The sequence below is a fragment of the Anolis carolinensis genome, chromosome 4, assembly GCF_035594765.1.
Source record: "Anolis carolinensis isolate JA03-04 chromosome 4, rAnoCar3.1.pri, whole genome shotgun sequence".
In the NCBI taxonomy this organism is placed as follows: domain Eukaryota; kingdom Metazoa; phylum Chordata; class Lepidosauria; order Squamata; family Dactyloidae; genus Anolis; species Anolis carolinensis.
The window spans coordinates 24053912-24075680 of NC_085844.1; the positions used below are offsets into that span (position 1 = coordinate 24053912).

Here is a 21769-nt window from a genome sequence, read left to right on the forward strand (position 1 = left end):
AGAATGCATTTGGGTACTGCCAATAAGAAATGAAGTCTCTGATGTTCTTTTAGAAATGTAGCGTTAAGCTGAGAGCTGGGACATTTATTATCGTCTCGTCGTCTCACTCGTTCAGTCGTTTTCGACTCTTCATGACCTCATGGACCAGTCCACGCCAGAGCTCCCTGTCGGCCATTGCCGCCCCCAGTTCCTTCAAGTACGAGCCAGTCACTTCAAGGATACTGTCCACCCATCTCACCCTTGGTCGGCCTCTCTTCCTTTTTGCTTCAATTTTCCCCAGCATCATGATCTTCTCCAAGCTTTCCTGTCTTCTCATGATGTGGCCAAAATACTTCAACTTTGCCTCTAATATCCTTCCCTCCAGTGAGCAGCCACTGGGCATTATTTCCTGGAGGATGGACTGGTTGAATCTTCTTGCGGTCCAAGGCACTCTCAGGATTTTCCTCCAGCACCAGAGTTCAAAAGCGTCTATCTTCCTTCGCTCAGCCTTCCTTATGGTCCAGCTCTCGCATCCATAGGTTACTATGGGGAATACAATTGCTTTCACTATGCGGACCTTCGTTGCCAGTGTGATGTCTCTGCTTTTCACTATTTTGTCAAGGTTGGCCATTGCTCTCCTCCCAAGAAGTAGGCGTCTTCTGATCTCCTGGCTGCAGTCTGCATCTGCAGTGATTTATTATATTTTATTATAATATAATAAAATATACTATTTATTATAGCTTTAAAAAATCTCATTTCCCTCTGGTAGGACTCTCCTTCCTCCTGTACCCCACCACCCATAGCTGGTCCTTATTCTCCTGCACGCACCACTTGGCTGTGAAGTAGGGTGCAGGAGGAGGGTGGGATGTTAGGGACTTTTGGTGTTTTGTCAAGGGAGTAAGAAAATATAACCTCTGCAATAATAAAACAGAAACATATCCAGGGAAAAGATGGACTTGTGCCTAAATATGTCACTAACAAGATGCCAAATATGATGGGATGTGACTGCACATCAAAGCACTGTGTTGGAGGCCAAATCTTTGAGAAGTCTTCTTTCATTTACACAGGGCATCGCTTGAAGTAGTACACCATGTATGTATGAAACATTCATGTGTGAAGCAGGAGTGGACAACAGTGGCCCACCAGATATTTCAGGACATTTTAAACAATGGTGTATCCATCAGAGCTGGTCCAACAATGAGGCGAATTAAGCAGTCGCTTGGGGCGCAAAACATACGGGGGCACAGTCGAGACTGCTTTTTCTGTTGATTTGTTGTAAAACATGATGTTTTGGTGCTTAATTTGTAAAATCTTAATGTAATTTGATGTTTAATAGGCTTTTCCTTAATCCCTCCTTATTATCCAACATGTTCGCTTATCCAACACTTTTATTTTTCAGTGATTGGTTTGGGGGGGGGGGGGCGCCAAAATTCTGTTCGCCTACACTTGAAAATTTTTATTTATTTATTTATTTACAGCATTTATATTCCTAGAGCCGGCTCTGGTATACCTAGGACCGGCTCTGGTATCCATCTATCCAAAGTCATGAAACATGGTTCCAAAACCAACTAAATTATTTAGGCAAAGAAGTTAGAAAACTACACAAATATCCACAATAGTAAAACATATCATGGTTTTTTTTTCATGTCAGGAATGACTTGAGAAACTGCAAGTCGCTTCTGGAGTGGTCATAATCTTGGTGGAGTCATACACTCTGCAAAGGCCCAGTTATAGGCCCCTTCCACTTTGAACTGGATTACATGGCAGTATGGACTCAGATAACTCAGTTCAAAGCAGATATTGTGGATGATCTGCCTTGATATTCTGGGTTATATGGCTATGTGGAAGGGTCCATAGATACTGTTTTCAGCAGTGTTGGCTTGTGGCTTTCAAGCTATTGAAGCAATGAATCCATGTTGGGTTATAGACTTACTTTTATCAAAGGTGCTGAGCCATCAATGCCAAGGGTGGCAAAAAACAGAGAGGACAATTCACTGCTCAACTGATGTAACAACTGTTCCACCATCACTGAATCAGACCTCAGTTCCATATGGCTGGGAAACACCCAGAAATCTGTTAAAAACTCTACATGTAGACTCCTTGAGATCAATTTCTCTGTAGTAAGAGATCACATGAGGAGACCCTTATTCCTGATAAAACCTCTCCTGGAAATAATCACTCCTCCCTGCATGCTCAGACTAAGTTCTTGTCTTCATTCATAATTTATCCCCCAGTCTAAGGGTCTTTCCAGAGAGCCACGAAATGCAGGACCTGTATCAGGTTTACCTGAGGGATCCAAATGATGACTCAGATAAATCTGAATTAATCCAGAGTAAAGTGGGATTTCCCAGTTTATTCTGGATTAATTAAATGCCTGGAAATATCTGAATCTTACTGTAAGGTCTGGATCTTTCCAGGTGTGGGCCCTGTGGGGAAATCCCTCCCCCCACCCAACCTTCTGAGGTGTCATTTTGACGTGGCAGGAGCTTTTGACTGAAGGGCATGAGCATGCATGCAGGTCCTTCAGGTATGTTCTGGGGGTAAATGGGGGGGGGGTTGGGGACTGGTTGGATGCCCTTCTGGATCATCTGGGGTGGTGATGGCATCTAGCTCCCTCTCCAGGGAAAACCCAGGGTTTGAGAGAGGTGTGGAGCCTCAATCCCAGGAGGAACTGGGATAAAAATATCTCAGTCCATCCTGAAATCTGGCCCTGTGTGGAAGGGCCCTAAGACACCTCTTCTGGCTATCTTTTCGTCCATCTATTTGTGATTTGTTTGTCAAAGTTGCAGATGAGGATTGCTTCAATGAAACATTTTACAGGGAAAATTAATTTTCCTTCTTTTCTGTATGAAATGCCTGTAAGCATACATTGTGCTGGTGGACCTACATTCATAGTTATCTTCCACTGTATATCCCTGAAAAGAAAGTAATGTTACAAGGACACATATTTTAATTATTTTTTTAAAAGATCCAGGAAATGCTTACTTAATAGGTGACCTTGACAAGATTTCCACAAGGCTAATCAATCAAAATGCTCTCCTCTATGAATAATGTTATGAGAGCAATGAGATAAAGGACAGGTGCACTGAATGTTAAGAAGGAGAAGGAGGGCTAACTCCAGCTGTTGCAGCATTCCCTTCAAGGAACTGGGAGGACGTTGGCTGGGTAGATGAGGAAACTGACCATAGGGTTGCACTGTTGGACCTAGAGATTCCAAGAGAGTGGTGTTCCCTCGGTTTTAAAAAATGTGGTTTTTCTCTTTAATAGGGTGTCCTGTGACTGTATCCCCAGCAAATGTGGAGGGATGACCACAGAGTCCAAAGACTATATCACATTAGCATTATAAAGCAGAAGTCACTGCTTTGCTATCACCAAGTTTGCTCCTGCAGAAATCTTGGAAATGTCATTTAGGGAAACCAACAACTTCTCTAGCTGAGAATTCCAAAGGCCCTGCTATAAACTACATTTTCCAGAGTTCTGCAGAAGCAAACTGTGTGATAGTGAAACAAGGACCTAATGTGATATTGTCCCAAGTTCAGCATCAGGATGTAGTCAGGTCTTTCTGGCTCTTCTCCCTTCAGCCCTCCAGAAAAAGGTTTTATAGATATGAGGATGCATGTGGAGATTTTGTTTTCCGTGTCAGGAGTGACTTGAGAAACTTCAAGTTGCTTCTGGTGTGAGAGAATTGGCCGTCTTCAAGGACATTGCCCAGGGGACGTCCAGATGTTTGATGTTTTACTATCCTTTTGGGAGGCTTCTCTCATGTCCCCGCATGGGGAGCTGGAGCTGACAGAGGAAACTTACCCACTCTCCCCAGATTTGAACCACCGACCTGTCAGTCAGGAGTTGTGTTGGCACAAGGGTTTAACCAATTGAACCACCTTCTTCATGTGGAGCTGAAGAAGAGAAGAGTTATCCTCCTGCATCTGAATTCATGTACAATAGGTTACATCTACAAGACAAATCATCACATTAGATATTGGCACTGGGCACTGGAAAGTGGATTTTAAATGACAACAGAACAGATCCCACCTAACCATTAAGAAGAATAGAAAAAAAGGGAAAAGAAGAAGAAGAAGAAGAACAATTGCCCTGGGCAGGTGGGGTAGTTGAACTCTTCTGCTTTGAAGTCTTTAAACAAACAGACCACAAAGCCTCTTTCGGGAGTGTGTTAGTTGTGCATTCTTGCAGTGCAGTTGGTTGAACTAAAGGGTCCTTGCGGTGCACTTCCAACTCTTAAGATCCCACGTTTCTATGAACAGGAAAGGCACCTTGCATTCTTGGAAGCAGACTGTTGATATGCAAGGATCTGTTTTACTAGACTTGGTGATCATGAGCATGATGAAAATGACTACACAAAAATGAATATCAGCATATTAATGCGATTCATTTCTTTCAACCAGACAAAAGTGAGATGTATAAAAACTCAGCAAGAAATTCTGGAAAAGCAAGTTGCAGGATCTTTCTACAGATCAGTCTTCCTGCACAGGGAGAGAATGAAAAGATTCAAATTCTTTAGGAAATAAGTGTCCTTCATGACTGTTCATAAGCAAAACATATTCAAGGCCCTCTGGCAAAATCTCATCTCATGCACGATTGGCTAGAATAACCTGTTGATTTTATCTTTTCTAGATCCATTGAGTCATATGCAATGATAAAAATTATTTTGACATTTGATCACAAAGTTGGGTTTTTTGCCTATGGGAGCATGAGTAACCTTAAGCAAAAGGAGACTTTGATCTGCAGTTCATAATTTGGCCCTAGAATGATTTTCTATTGCAAAGTCCCTTCTGAAGTAGACCTGTAGAATTAATTCTGGCCTGTAGAATTAACTCAGTTTGACACAACTTTAATTGACATGGCTCCATGCTATGGAATCATGGGAGTGGTAGTTTGATGAAACACCAATACCCTTTGGCAGAGAAGACTGAAGATATTGTAAAACTACAATGCCTGAATCCCATTTCATTGAGCCATAACAGTTAAAATGGTGTCAATCTGCATTAATTCTACAGTGTAGGTGCACCTAGTGTCCATGAATGGCTGTTCAGCTCTATCCTACCTCTCCCATGGCAGGAATAGGATTTAATGAGACAAGGGTAAATGAGAGAGGAAGCTAAAAAGGCAGCAGTAAAGAATGGGTGGGGGAGGTTAGAGTAAGGAGTATTTTAGGGGGTTCAGTTTGATTAGGCTCAAAAATTATTCAGCCTATAATGAGATGAGCGGACAATCACAGATCAGATAAAACAAACACAACCAGACTAGCTAATGCTAAAGATCTATGGTCCTTTCTGATAATATACAGGACTGAACCCTGTAGTAGGAAGTTAGAAAATGAGCCATAAAAGTTGCCAATCAACAAATCCGAGTTTCCATCTCTCATGAGTAATCTGATATGTTGTGTAGATATATTAACCTCATGAAATCTTAGATGTCAGCAGAGTGAGTGAATGGCTTCAACAAGTAGGAACTCCTTCCCCCTGCAAAACTCCTCCTTCCCTTTAGAGTTTTGATTAAACACCAACAGAAGCATACATTCAGCAAAAATATGCATCATGTAAAAGAGAACAGTCAAATTTTATGTAGAGTTAAGCAAGATGCTTTCACTCCAGCAATGGTATTTCCTCAGATCTTTACTGTACTAATATCACATGTCATTTAAAGTCCATTTTTATGTTCTAATAGTAAAAGGTAAAGGTTTCCCCTGATGTTAAGTCCAGTCATGCCTGACTCGGGGGGTTGGTGCTCATCTCCATTTCTAAGCCGAAGAGCTGGTGTTGTCCGTAGACACCTCCAAGGTCATGTGGCTGGCATGACTGCATGGAGCGCTGTTACCTTTCCGTCGGAGCAGTACCTATTGATCTACTCACATTGGCATGTTTTCGAACTGCTAGGTTGGCAGAAGCTGGAGCAACAGCGAGTGCTCACTCTGCTCCTGGGATTTGAACCTGGGACCTTTTGGTCTGCAAGTTCAGCAGCTCAGTGCTTTAACACACTTCACCACCGGGGCTCCTATAGATGTTCTAATAACAAATCATAAAAAGGAAAATCACATTCTATGATAGACAAATACCTTTCAAGGAGTATCTCTGCAAAACAAGCCTGCTAGGTTTATTGTCTTATTTGACCCTTACTCTTAGATAAATATGAATAGAATTGGAGACAAAATTGTCCCAATATGATTAAGTTACATAACTAATATAATCTTTTGAATCCGGGATTTCTTTTTCGCTTTGCCCATGAGTCATCAGTTCATACAATTCTTCAGTCCTAGAGATTCAGGGCCAAAATTACACAAATTTTGAAAATCCCATGAAAAAAACAGAAATCAGTTATATCTTTGGGGTGGGAAGAGAATAGAAGAATTGTGTCCATTTGTCAACTTACCATTTTAGTGTACAAAACTGTACCAAGAAAAACCTACTTTCAAGCTGTAAGCAATGGTATTATAAAGAATTTTCAGGGAAGGTATAAGCCAAGATTAACACACATAAAAGAAAACAAGTTTTCTCCAACCACATGATTTTCAGATCAATGTGTGGATAAACTAGCATTTTATGTCCCGTGTTATTTATATTGGTACTTCGTTCCCGATGCATATAAAATGTATTTGTTGCTGTACATATGTGATGGTTGTCATGCCTTTCAAATCTGAATTGCACTTGGCATGTCCTCCTACAGGATACTACAAATGACATACATAATTAATAAAGCATAAGAACAGTTCTTCACGTTTTATTGCTTCCGCTGGACACAGACAATCTGCAGGAGCATGATGCTCTGAAAATAACATTCTTCATTACATCAGTTCTTTTCATAGTGAATTTGCCTTCTTTAAAATCACAACATGGGTCATTGGTGGGCTTCAAGGAGACTATCTCATGCTGTTGAGAAGAGCCTATCTGGAAAACAGAAAGAAACATTTGCAACTTCAAGGAAGGAAGGAAGGAAGGAAGGAAGGAAGGAAGGAAGGAAGGAAGGAAGGAGCAGACCACCAAAACACTGGCTGTATCTGCCAAACAATAAAGTTTCTCAGCTATTTTCTCTACATTAGGTAAAGTTTTTCCCCTGTCTAATCTTTCCAACTCAATTTCTAAGCCAAAGAGCTGGCATTGTCCATAGATGCCTCCAAGGTCATGTGGCCAGCATGACTGCATGGAGCTCTGTTGCCTTCCCACTGGAGCAGTACCTATTGATCTATTCACATTTGCATGTTTTCGAACTGTTAGGTTGGCAGAAGCTGGGGCTAACAGCAGGAGCTTATCTCACTCACTGGATTTGAACTGCTGACCTTTTGGTCAATAAGTTCAGCAGCTCAGGGGTTTAACCCTTTGTGCCACTGGGGACTCCACTACACTAGATCAGAGATACTGGAATGCACATCCAGAAAAATGCTAAAATCTGAACCCTAGCTTCTTTCAAAGGCACTGTGGACAGGGCTCAAAATAGAAAAAAAGATAGCAAATGGGGTTTTTCTGAAGCTAAGCAGGTACAGTTCTGATGATGAGAGACCACTAGGACCTCAATCATTGTTCCTCCAGATGATTTGGGCTTGTGCTCCTAACTTCCTGATCGTTAGCCAGCCAAGCTTATTGGGGTTTATGGGAATTGAAGCCAAAAGGACCTAGGTTTGAGAATCCTTGAGTGATTGAGGTTCTCCTCTGTAACAAAGCTGCCTTAGCTTAATTGAAGACAATTCTAGATAGAGTCACAACCTTATGCATAGTTCTGAGGAAGCAATTCTAAAGGCATAATCTTCACTAAATGTATTCCTGTCTAGACTGAAAAATAACTGGAAAGTTTTCAAGCATGTGGCTGATCATAATGCAATGAGTCCTACAAGCCCAGAGGACATCCATTCATTTCCATAAACAGTCACTTGACCTCTTTGGCCTCTTGAAATACTTATTATTCTTATCGTTCTGTATCAGCTGGCAATATCTGAGACAACTGGAATGATAAAACTGGAAAACCATGATAAAGCTTCAACAAAACAGAACAGCATGTGACATTTGTGGCTTAAGCAATTTAATCAAATGTTAAGAGGTCTGAGAAAAAAATAAAAGGTCTTTGTATGGCATCAGAATAAGATGCCAAGTTAACCTCAATGGTTGGAATATTATATTTTATGACTTAAATTTGGATGTTAAATGCCTCTGTATAAATGTATGTAAATGTCATTGGTTTATTAGGTCTTCTCTTGTTGAGTCTAAAATTTGGATTAAGTCTGATGTTAAATGCCAAGAATGAATAAAAATATGAATCTATTCCTATGATTATGCCATTTTAGTTTCTGCAAAGAAAACGGTAGCATCTGTTCTTGGGGAAAATTAGCTTCTACATGGCAATCAAGTATAAATAATTATGAGCTAGGCATTGTCCCTATCCTATAAATTTTTCTTACCTTCGTCCAGGCCTGTGTTAAGATGTCTAACTTGCAGAATTAAGTTACCCACATTTGATTGGCATTTGAAATTTCTCATTAAGAGTTAAACTGACATTTGGGCTGTGGTTAGCACAACCAGTCCATAGTCCAGGAAATAATGCTCAGCTGCTCACTGGAAGGAAGGATATTAGAGGTAAAGATGAAGTATTTTGGCCACATCATGAGAAGACAGGAAAGCTTGGAAAAGATGATGCTGGGGAAAAAGGAAGGAAAAAGGAAGAGAGGCTGACAAAGGGCAAGATGGTATCCTTGAAGTGACTGGGTTGACCTTGAAGGAACTGGGGGCGGTGACGGCCGACAGGGAGCTCTGGCATGGATTGGTCCATGAGGTCACGAAGAGTTGGAAACGACTGAGTGAATGAACAACAACAACAACAATAGCACAGTAGGTTAAACCACCAGCTACAGAAAATCTTGCCAGCCAGAAGGTCAGCAGTTCAAGCTGCAAGTCAGGGTGAGCTCCTGCCATCAGCACCAGCTTTTGCTTACCTGGCAGTTCAAAAACAGCAATATGAGTAGATAAATATGTACCTCTTTGGCTGGGAGATAAAAAGTGCCTTGAAGACATGCCAACAATTTGATCAGGAAGGTATCCATGGAGAACAGGTTCCTCAGAATGGAAAAAGTGGAACAACAGCATCTCCCCATGGCCGAGTCGAGCTCAGTCTCCAGATGCCAGAGATGAAAAAGAGGGAAGCTTTGCCTCTGTTTATGTATTGTCTGTCTTTGTTGTTAATTGTATAATGGCATTGCATGTTTGCCATATATGTATTTTGTCATCCCCTCAGTCCCCTCGGGGAGATAGAGCAGAATATAAATAAAGTATATTAAAGTATATTATTATTGTTCTCCCATATCATACTTTGCCACTGTAGTGACAGTTTATCCCTAAAACTAACAACAAAGTGAAATGATATCCTAGGATAAACTCAAGATGTTGGGCATGAACAGCAGAATTTATAGTCACCAGAAGAGAGATTTTTTTGATAATGGGAGAAATGTGGGTTACAAAACTGCATGAGTTAAACAATGCAATAAATCTCTAAGTGATATATATCAGAGATTTTCCACAGTGCAACCTTACTTATAGATCCAGCTAATGCACAACTAAATTTAGACTCAGCAATAGTTAAGATTCTACATAGGAAACTACTTAGCTAATGATCTTTCTCTAAGGCTGGCTAGCTATTGACCGCAGAAGCAATTTCATAATATGTTTCATTGCAAAGCTAAGAGCTCTGTCTTTGATTCATCACTGACATGTTTTCTACAAATAATAAATCCTGGTAGAATATAGGTATTACAAGTAACGGAATTACGCACATCTGTTACTTACAAACATCACTATCTTTGCTCTTGGCACTGACAGCATTAGTGACATGCAGGTTATTTTTGTCTCTTGCTTCTCCCCTGCTCCCCATCATCCACTTGATGCCTTCACCTACCCATCATCCACTGCTTTGTCCTCTGGAAGAATAGAATGCCTTCTTTCTTTTCACCATATTGGGGATCTATATTATTCGCTCGACAATGAAAAGTGCTTGCATACATAACTGGGTAGTATGGAAACATTGTGCTGTGTGAAATTGCAGAGAAATGGAAAATAGAGAGATGGAACAGAAATGCACATTACTAACTACTGCAAATGGCTTAGAAAAATAAAATCTGTACTAAGATTTTGCAATGGCCTCACAAGCTAGCAATAATAATAACAACAACAATAACAACAACTTTATTCTTATATCCCACCCCATCTCCCCGAAGGGACTCGAGGTGGCTTACATGGGGACCAAGCCCAGTAATGCAACAATACAATACAACAAGATACGATACATTCAATTATAATGAATTAATACATAAAAACATACCGGTATAAAAGCTTAAAAGCATAAACTCAACAATAACTAATAACCAATAGCTGGGCGTAATGGACGTGTTCAAAAATTGGAGGCAAGGCAATAAATTATACATGTGCAGTAATAACTTTTGGGGTTCCTACCACCCAAGGCCCCTTCCAAGGCATTATAGGGCAGCCTTCCCTTAGCTAGTGCCTTCCATATGTGTTGGGCTACACCTCCCAGCATCCCCAGTCCTGACAAGCATTGTCCAAGATGCCCTGGTCTGTGCAGCATGAGGGTGATGAGAGTTGCAGTCTGATTTGGACAATGTCCAGAGTTAAAATATAACACAACCCGCTTTTTCATATTAATCCATACTGCATCCATAGATTCTACTATTTGTGGCTTGAAAATATTAAAAATAAGAATATCCCAAAAGGAAACCATGATTATACCATTTTATATAAGGGATACTATTTTGCTATGCCATTTTTATTGTGGGACTTGGAGGTGGGAGTCCTGGAACAAAATCCCAGCAGATACCAAGGACCTACTGTAAAACAGAAAGACTATAATCCCCATTAAAAGCTCCATTGGCCACTATATAGTAAAAACCCAAATGTCCTCCCAAATAAAAAAGGCCTTTATGACTTGTGGAAAAACAATCCTTTCCAGTTTTCTCCCCTTATAGGACATGACAGAGCAGTGCTGGGAAATGTGTAACTCCCTGAATATTACTGGATTGCAAATTCCATTAGCTCTCATTAGCTAATGGATGTAACCATTTCTTGAAGACTGCACTTTGCCCACTTGTGCCATGGAAAAAAGATGAAAATAATATGGTGGACTGCAGCTCCCAACATCCCTAGCTGTGAATGGGGAGTACTGGGAGGTAGCATCTAATAACATCTGGAGGGTCACGTGATTCAATGTGCCACAATAGTGAGACTGTGGACCCATCTGTACTAAAATTAATGCAGTTTGATGCCACTTTAACTGTCATAAGTCAAAGCTATTGAATCTTGAGATTTAATAATAATGCTAAAAATAATACACTTTATTTACTTTATCTCCTCGAAGGTACTCAAGGCGGATTACAGTTTACATATATAAGGCAAACATTCAATGGCTTTTTACACAGTGAACCATGACATACAATACACAAACAGAGGTAAAGGCCTTCCTCATTCCATCTCCGGCGTTTGGAGGCGATGCTCAATCCAGCCATGGGCAGGTGCTCGGATCCATGTTAACCTATTGGATTATTGATCCTCCTCTCCTGATTGAAAATTGTTGTGATTGTCATGGGTTGTTATTTTAGTTTAAAGGTTTTATTTTGTGTAATAATGTGTTTTTATACTGTTTATGTACTGTATGTTGTTGTATTTATTGATGGAAACCTTCGGGAGGTAGGGCGGTATATAAATAAAGTATTATTATTATTATTATTATTATTATTATTATTATTATTATTATTATTATCCATTTATCCATGCCAAGGAACCTGTTGTACATAGACTTTCTCTGATAGTTGCCATCATGTCTGCATGTCTGTATGGGGCATTCTTTATTTCCCCACTGAGGCGGTACCTATTGATCTACTCGCATTACATGCTTTCGAACTGCTAGGTGGGCAGAAGCTAGGGCTGACAGTCAGAAGCTCATCCTGACTCGTGGCTTCAAACTGCTAACCCTCCGGTCAGCAGATTTCTTGTAGCTAGCAGTTTTAACCACTGCACTACTGCAGCAGTTTGGGTTTTTTTTTCATTTATTTCCTGTCAAAAGCATTGCATAATAAAAATAATTATTATGTTGGTGAGGCACCAACAATTTTGCAGATCTATTAAAACTACAATTCCCATGATTCCATGGCAGTTAAAGTGGTATCAAGCTACATTAATTCTACAGTGTAGATACATGCTGAGACCAAGTCATTAGCCTAAATTCCTGGAGACACAGGCTCCTTCTGCACTACCATATAATCCAGATTATCAAAGCAGATAATCCACATTATCTGCATTGAACTGAATTAGATGAGGCCCTTCTATACTGCCATATAAAATCCAGATTTGGATTATATGGCTGTGTAGACGGGTCCTGAGTCTACACTGCCATATAATCCAGTTCTATGGTAGTGTAGAAGGGGCCACAATCTTATTCACTTTGGAGTAAACCACACCAAACTAAAATGAACTTACTCTGAGTAAACACATATAGTCAGAGGTTTGCACAGCCAGTCAAGAGTTTATAAGAAACTGGGCCATTTGGATGGTAATATCCTAGGACCAGGAACATCCTAGTTTGTATCCAAAATAAAATGTAGTTGGTCAGATAGGATAGGAAATTGCGGTTTAAAAATAACTAAAGTGGAAGCTCTGAATAAATGCACAATAGGTTTAAGTGTCTAGCAAGGGTCATCTCAAATATTAGTCCAAAACACAAGCCTTTCCCCTGAATGCTTTGAAACTACCGAAGCTCTTGTCTAGTAATTCCCATTTAGTCATATAAAACCCCATTCTGTCACCTGTAATATATATTTTACTGAAGGCTCTGTATCCTTAGCTTGTCACAAACAGCAATCTTCAAGCTCTTCTCTCACCCATACTTTTATGTGTGCAGTGTTTTAGAAATACAGAAGCATCCATAAGCAGCTTTTTATGGTTCAAGATCAACGGGTAAAATATCAGTAGTTTTAAAAAGTATGACTTGATATTAAAGTCTAGCTGTGTTCAGGTATCAATAAGGAATTATTGAAGAGGGAGACAATGTGCTCAGAGCAATAAGAGGATGTCCTTTAGGAGACATGGAGGATTTCTATTTGATTATAAATCTTTATTTATGAAGGCTTCTGATTCCATAAGTTCCCCCTTTTTCACATAACCACTATGAACCCCTGAATTGGGTGCCTTGTTTTATAAAATTCATGGAGAGTCAACAAGACACGCAGTGACTTCAAGTCTCTTCCTGTTGCTTAAAAAAGACACTCTTGTGACTAAAATGGCCAAGGCTCCATGCATAAAATATGGCAAAAAATATATCCATGCCCTCTAGAAGGTGCTTAGGAACATTCTATGTATTTCATGTATTTCCTTTTATTTTTATCCGACTTTTTTCCAATACAGGAACTCAAGGTGGCTAATAAAATAATACAAATTACAACAAGGTAATATAAATATTCAAAAAAATTAAACCATATATGTTATTAAAACATTGTCATGCATTAAAACTCCAAGCCCACCCCAAAATCCAGATCACATCATTCCCAAATCTTTTTTAAAACAGTGCTACTGAACTAGGACTTCTAATACCAGGATCTTCTGACAGAAGGTGCATTTACACTGTAAAAATTAATGCTATTTGACACTACTTGAACTGCCATGACTCAATTCTGTGGAATCATGGGAGCTGTAGTTTTACAAGGTCTCTAGTTTTCTCTGTCAAAGCATGCTGGTGCCTCACCAAACTACAAATCACAGGGTTCCATATCATTGAGTCATGGCAGTTAATGTGGTGTCAAACTACATTAATTTTACAGTGTAGATGGTGCCAGAAATTGTAACACATCTCATGCAGATAAGCAAGATCCTTCTTGGGATATCGAGAGGTCAGGAGTTCTTAAGATATATTCTGCAAAGATAAGAACACTGGCTCCCCTTGATGATAACAATCTCAGAAGGGTAGAGATTTGGAAGCAACAAAAAAATTACAATATACCAGCAAGTGAAAATAGCCACCTCCATCTAGCATCTCTTGATTCTAATAAAATGCATAACTTTTGATTAATGATGAGTCCTAATGCCAATTCTTGGTGACCATTTGAGACTTTCTATCGTCAATTGTATTGCTGCCCAAGAGGAGGTTGGCAGATGACAAATGGCTGTCGAATGTATCTATGCAGTTGATAGGCTCTTTCTGTTTTTTGCTGTCTCTTCTGCCCATATTTTGCAAAACAACAAACTGAGGATGCTATGAATACGCAACAGGAGTTCAAGGAAAGAGTGTCAGTCCTTAGAAACAGACACACAAAACGAGCTCGAAACTGCCTTTCAGAAAGAAGTTTCAGAAGATTTCATCCAAAGAAAAAAGAAATAACTGACCAAAGCTTTAAATAAAGAGGCCTAAAGGCCCTAAAGGCACCAGATCTCATCTGATTTTAGAAACGAACTTGGATGGATCTTACTAACATATACCAGTTGCTTATTTATTTATGGCAACCTCATGGATATCACATGGAACTCCCATGACCAACAGAAAATACTGGAAGGATTTGGTGGGCATTGAAGTTGAATTTTGGAGTTGTAGTTCATCTACATCCAGAGAGCACTGTGGACTCAAACAATGATGGATTTGGACTAAACATGCCACAGATACTCAATATGTCCAAATTTGAACACTGGTGGAGTTTGAGGGAAATAGACCTTGGCATTTGGGAGTTGTAGTTGCTGGAATTTATAGTTCACCTATAATTAAAGAGCCCCTTGAACCCCACCAATGATAGAATTGGGCCAAACTTCCCATACAGAACACCCATGACCAAGAGAAAATACTGGTATTTGGCAACCTCTCTGACACATCCCTCATGATACCCCTAGGGGTCCCGACCCCCAGGATGAGAAAAGCTGGCCTATGGCATCTGGTATTCTTCAATGGTCTCCCATTCAAGTGCTAACCTGGGCTGAAGCTACTTAACTTCCAAGGGCATTTAGGATATTTAGGCCCCTTTAATTAAAATTCAGACCAATTGTTTATTTCCTTTTTGAATGAAAACATAAGAAACTACCTTCAAAACCAAGAGTTATGTAGCTGTTTAACAACCCTGGAATCAGTACTATGGACAGCTCAAACAGAAATCTAATGCAAAATCCACACTCAGATGTGAGTTTAATGACTTAGTGCTCCTGGAAATCTCCCCCATATTTGCCTCTGCTTGCAACAGGACATTGGGCTATTTGTATCCCCTTCACATCCTAGTTTTGCGAGATAAGGCTGTCATGATGACTATATGTCAACTACTGATTTAGAAGTAGCATGGTCCCAACAATAGGACAGAGCTGTTGTGCTTGGTGAGATCTGGGCTTGCTCATCTACAAATGAAGAAACTTCTTGAACTACACACAGATTTCTCCTTTTTATAATAATTTAAGTGGTAAAATATAAAATTCAAAGTATCTTTTGTTGCTGTTGTGTGCCTTCAAATTCTTTCCGACTTAGGGCAACCCTAGGAGGAACCTATCATGGGGCTTTCTGAAGCTCTGAGTGCATGACTTGCCCAAAGGCATCCAGGGGGTTTTCATGGCTGAGCAGGGATTTGAACCCTGTTCTCAAGAGTCACAGAACAACACTCAAACTACTATGCCACAAACATTAGCTCATTACCAAATTATAGATCCCAGCACTTACAGTGCAGCCATGACAGTTAAAGTAGTATGAAATCGATGTAATGATATCATTCAAATATACTCTTCTTTCCTATTTGCATAGAAAACCAATAGTCAATTCATGTTATGCTATTATAGCAATTTCAATCCATTTTACTGCCATAGCTGCAGTTTAGGGACTCTTGAGATTTGCAATTTGGAGAGGCCCCGGAACTCTGTCAGAGGATTTTAATAGATCGTGAAATTACAACACCCGTGCATTCACATCAAGTTAAGTTCAGGAAAGGCTTTAAAAACCAGGAAGTGAACTAGAAGTGACTTAAAAGGCACTTTCTATTGTAAAAAGAAAGGGGGGAGACACTCTCCTGGTTCTAAATTTGCTTAGTAGCCAAAAACATGACAAGAACAACCCATTTAGATGCAATTGTGAGCAAAAATTGGTTCATCCATCCCTCTTTGCAGATGGGATGAAACTCACCATAGTTGCCTGGGTGGCCAATACTGACAGTAAAACGCCTCTCTTCTAGAGCACTGTATCTTAAGGTCTGGGTCCCAAACCCAAATGGGGTCCCCTTCCCTCAGTGTTGGGTTCACAAAAAACTCTAGCAACAATTTAAGGTTTCTGAATGCACCCATTTACACCAATCTGTTAACAATGTATAGTGTTTATAATGGGCTTTGCAGAAGGTTCTTCAGACTGTTTAGCAAATTATGCAATTGCTGATTATCAGTAAATGTTTGATTTTTATGCGTATTTCATATACCTATATACCCCGGGGCATGTGAAAATTATTGGGCAGGAAGGGGTCAAAAGTGTAAAAAAGAAGCTCTCGGGAGCACAGAATGCTTCAGTAGGGAATAAGCACTGCAACACAAACAAAACTCTGCTAGTCTCAGGTTTTGGTCACATCCTTATCTCTTGTTTGTGAGCTTCCAGAAGGCTACTGGGAGAAACAGCAACATCGTTTGGACTGGAACTGTCAACCAATTCATGGGAAAAATGTTTCTGCTTCCCACTCCTTAGTGAATAGGGACATATATTCGGCTCTTAGGATATTACGTATTCAACATAAGACACGTCAATCTGGATCAGGGCAACCTAGCATGCATATGTGTGTTGATAATTGTGTACCTCTGCGTGTCTTCAAATGACTGCTCCCAGCATCCTTTACTGTTGCCTGTGCTACATATAGCAGGGCTTTATCAGTGGTGGCCCTCCAGTTACACAATTCTGTTTTAATAGTTGTCACACTGGCTTTTGTCTTTCAAGCCCTTTTAGATACACTTTCATTTCTACAGGCATTTGAGGAATGAGCAATTGTTGAATGTCTTTTACTATAGCTCATTTGTAGTTTTGTTTCTATTTTGCTAACATTTCATCTTGAGATTCAAAAGATCGGTAACTTCCAATGTGTGATTTTTCAATATTTGTAATATGTGATTTTAACAGTGTGTTTTCACCTAGGCTGTTGGCTAACCTGAGTTCTTACAAGAAAGGTATACATTGGATACATATAAAATTGTAGGTGACAGAGATTGAATTTGCATCTACAGCACATAAAGCACATGTGTTACTGCCAAATTGTTTAAAAGCCATGTATGACACACTAGCCCTTTTATCACTGTTATCAGCTGAACTTGTGACATAGCTTCACTGAGAACCTTCGCAATTTAAGGTGTTGTGAAGCAATTCCACCTCCCTTGCTGGAAAGGCCATGGTGGTTTCACACATCCATCTTATCATTGCATTGGCCACAATGTGCTGAAGGTGATTGTGGAAACTCATCCAAAACAGAAAAAGAGACAACACAGAGACATTCTTTAACAAACTGCTGCTCCTTCTTGTGTTGCCTGATTCATCTTTCACGCAGTTTTATTTGGGTTCGCAGGAGGCTCCGTGTTGCTATGCACTTTTTTCTCACCACCTCCACAGCTGACAACTTTGGAAGAACAAATTTATGCCATGACAAAAGGGCACCAAATGGTCTGCAAATGCTTTACTACTGACAATCTGAAAACAAAGGGTGCAAAGGACCATCACGCTCTGGCCCTGTCTTAAAACCTGAGAGAGGAGTTACTGCACCTGCTAAGAATTGCCATTTTAGATAACGCTCTGCTGTTATTTTTGGCTCACCTTGCATCTCATTACCTCACCTCAGCCTTCTCTCATTTTTAACTCTCACATTCTCCTTAGTAACTCTCACATTCTCCTTAGAGTACATTAATTCAATTCATATTAAGAATTTATGTTCTTTGTTTTTTTTATTGGATTTCCTGCCAAAATTTCTCCCAGAAATGGGACTCAAGATGACCTTCACACATCATTAGTATTTCCTTTCAACCTTCCCCTCATTGTTCCCTTGCATTGAGCCTTCCGTATCCACAGATTCTGCATCCATGGATTCAACCATCCATGATTTGAAAGTATTTTTAAAATCAAACTTTGATTTTGCCATTTTATATAAGGGATATAACTTACCATGCCATTGCACACAATAGTATGAATATCCATCAATTTTAGTATGGAGTCCTGAAATAGACTCCATACTAAATCCCCAATGGAAACCAAAAGTCAAATGTATTACTATTCTGTTGACATTCATGCCAAGACTGACTACTCCCCTTTTAATAATAGTATGTCAGGGTGTACAATACCACTTATGTAGTATTTTCCTCTTCATTTCTCTTACTTTTGTATTCCTTGCCATCCCTATTATCTCTACCACTTGTCTCATATCTTGTTCTGTAATTGTAACTCCATTTCCCACATACTTTTCAAGTCCCGTATTGACTTGAAAGGGTGGTTTATGCACATGATGTGGGAATGCGAACAGGTACAATACTTCTGGCAGACTATACAAAATGTGTCAAACCAAATATTAGGAATCGATTGGGTGATAACAAAAGAAATGGCGGTCTTAGTACAAAGAGAAGAAATGGGAAATTACAGGGAAATACAGGAAGCAATAACTGAGTACACACAAGTGGTGATAGTATTGGGATGAAAAGACAAACCAAAGTGGACAGTAAACAAATAGTATCAGTATATGGTGGACGAAATGGAATTTGAAATTATGGATGTAAAATTAAATGATTCAAAAGATAATGAAAACAGAATGTGAGAAGTTGAAGAAAGATGGAACTGGGTCAAGAATTATATTATGAATAAGCCTAGAGATCAGGCCATATCTAAATCTATAAGGATTTGTTGTTGAAGGCTTTCATGGCCAGGATCACAGGGTTGTTGTATGTTTTCCGGGCTATATGGCCATTTTTCCAGAAATATTCTCTCCTGATGTTTCGCCCACATCTAGAGAATACTTTTGGAACATGGCCATATAGCCCGGAAAGCATACAACAACTCTATAAGGATTGTATCAAAAAGGATTCATATGTCAAAGAAAATAATCCTCATGGTGGTGGGAATTGTAAATATTGTGTATGTGTATTGTATTACTATTATTTTATATACTATTTTGTCACTTCAAGAACTCATGTCTATAGTCTCCCTTGCCCCTACTTCAGTTCACAATCATGAGAGGTAGGCTGAATGAGAGTGAATGGCTCAGAGAAGCTGCAACTATTAACACTGCAATCTGAGGACTTCATCAGATGTGTTGCAGTAAGGGTGGGGGTCAAGTTCTTAGAAAAGCATATCATACCCTTCCATTTTAAAAGAAATTGTTTCATTTTACAAATCCCATCAGACCCTTTATGTTCTCCAGTCTTTCTCCCATTCTGTCTCATGTTCTGAACCATCACATGAGCGAGTGCATTCCCTGCCCACTCCAAATTTTTTAAATCAAGAAAAACTTTGAAATGGTGGGAAAACAAAACTAGAAAGCTAACTATAGTACAATCTTGAAAGCCAATATTATTATGGGGGAAGGGAGAGAGCAGGGGGGATTTTAAACCCCTTTTCCATGATCTGTCCTTTCCATGCCTTCCTGTCCTAAGCCAGCACTATTTTAAACCTCCTTGTGATGATCTGCCTCCCCTTTGAATCCCGGCACTTTTAACACTCCTTTCAATGAAATCTAACATTCATTTCAATGAAATCTTCCCTCCACTTTTAACACTCCTTTCATACTTAAAATCATAAGTTTGGGCACCAATGTGATATGAGCACTGATAAAGGTGCATCAGGAATTCAGAAGATGGTTTCTCCCCCATCTCCTGTCCCTCACCATTTCTCTACACTTCTACCACATTTCAAGGACAAAACACGATGGGTGACAACCAGAAGTAGTTTCACATTGTGTGAAGGGTTCTGTATCACTTCTTCCCTGAAATGTCTTAGAAGTGTGTCAAAACGGGGGATGACTTGCATCTGATAAGGTCCCAAGAAACACACAGATATATATACACACACACACACACACACACACACATATACACATATTGAGAAGGGGGGAGGAAGGGAAAGAAATAGGTATACACACACATACATCTTGAGGAGCATACATAGATATGGATAGAAATAGGTATAGAAACACATACACATATTAGAAAGAAAGAGAAACAGAGTGAGGGGGAGAGATATGTATCTGATGCTTGTTTCCAAAAGGTACCAATTGTACAGGAATTGAAAAAACGTGCTGAGGATATGAATTCTTTTGTTATAAAATGAAATTTTCCAAGCACTATACCAAAGTGATTTGATACATTTTGATAGTTTTGATCCGTATGTAATAGCTGACAATGTGCTACCACTTATAATTCATTTTAATTTTTTCTGGATTTGGAATCTTTAGGAAACAAAGTCCACTCATACGGATAGATAGATAGATGATAGATAGATAGATAGATAGATAGATAGATAGATAGATAGATAGATAGATAGAGAGATGCGTATGTATGCATACATACACACACACACTCCTATATACACAAGACATCTGGATAGAGAGATAGAGTGTCCATATATATCATAGCTACACATACACATACAACCACACATCTAGATAGATAGATGTAGAGATAAACACACACACTTATGCACACACACACACACACACACATACTTATACACACACACATCTAGATAGATAACTATAGATAGCTAAATAGTTATAGAGAGTATTCATATATACACACACATATCTAGATAGAGATAGCTATATAGATAAGTATTCACACACACACACACGCAACATATACATACACATGCACACACATATCTAGATAAGAAAATATAGAGAACAGTATTCAAAGACACACACAATAGATAGATAGACAGCTATATCTATACCATATCTACATAGAGAGACATAGAGATAAGTATTCAAACACACACATGATAGATAGATAGATAGATAGATAGATGATAGATAGATAGATAGATATCAATATCTATACTATATCTATTCAAACATACACATGATTGATTGATTGATTGATTGATTGATAGACATCTATATCTACCTAGATAGACAGGTATAGAGATAAGTATTCAAACACACACATGATTGATTGATTGATTGATTGATAGACATCTATATCTACCTAGATAGACAGGTATAGAGATAAGTATTCAAACACACATGATTGATTGATTGATTGATAGCCATCTATATCTATACTATATCTACTAGATAGGTATAGAGATAAATGTTCAAACACACAAATGATTGATTGATTGATTGATTGGTTGATAGACATCTATATCTACCTAGATAGACACGTATAGAGAGATATAGAGATAAGTATTCAAACACACACGATAGATAGATAGATAGACATCAATATCTATACTATATCTACCTAGATAGATAGGTATAGAGATAAGTATTCAAACACACACATGACTGATTGATTGATTGATTGATAGACATCTATATCTACCTAGATAGACACGTATAGAGATAAGTATTCAAACACACATGATTGATTGATAGATAGCCATCTATATCTATACTATATCTACTAGATAGGTATAGAGATAAATGTTCAAACACACAAATGATTGATAGGTAGACATCTATATCTATACTATATCTACCTAGATAGGTATAGAGATAAGTATTCAAACACACACATGATAGATAGGTAGACATCTATATCTATACTATATCCACCTAGATAGATAGGTATAGAGATAATTATTCAAACACACACACACACACACA

At 39.1% G+C, this 21769-nt stretch overlaps 1 long non-coding RNA gene across 1 annotated transcript; it reads right to left on the reverse strand.

Annotated features, from left to right (window-relative positions):
* Positions 1–6698: 6698 nt before the first annotated feature.
* On the reverse strand, positions 6699–21759 carry LOC134298805 (uncharacterized). Its single transcript, XR_010005894.1, has 2 exons — positions 9871–21759; positions 6699–6881 (listed from the first exon to the last, which is right to left on the reverse strand). It is a non-coding gene; the product is annotated as an uncharacterized LOC134298805 (long non-coding RNA).
* Between the last annotated feature and the right edge of the window lie 10 nt (positions 21760–21769).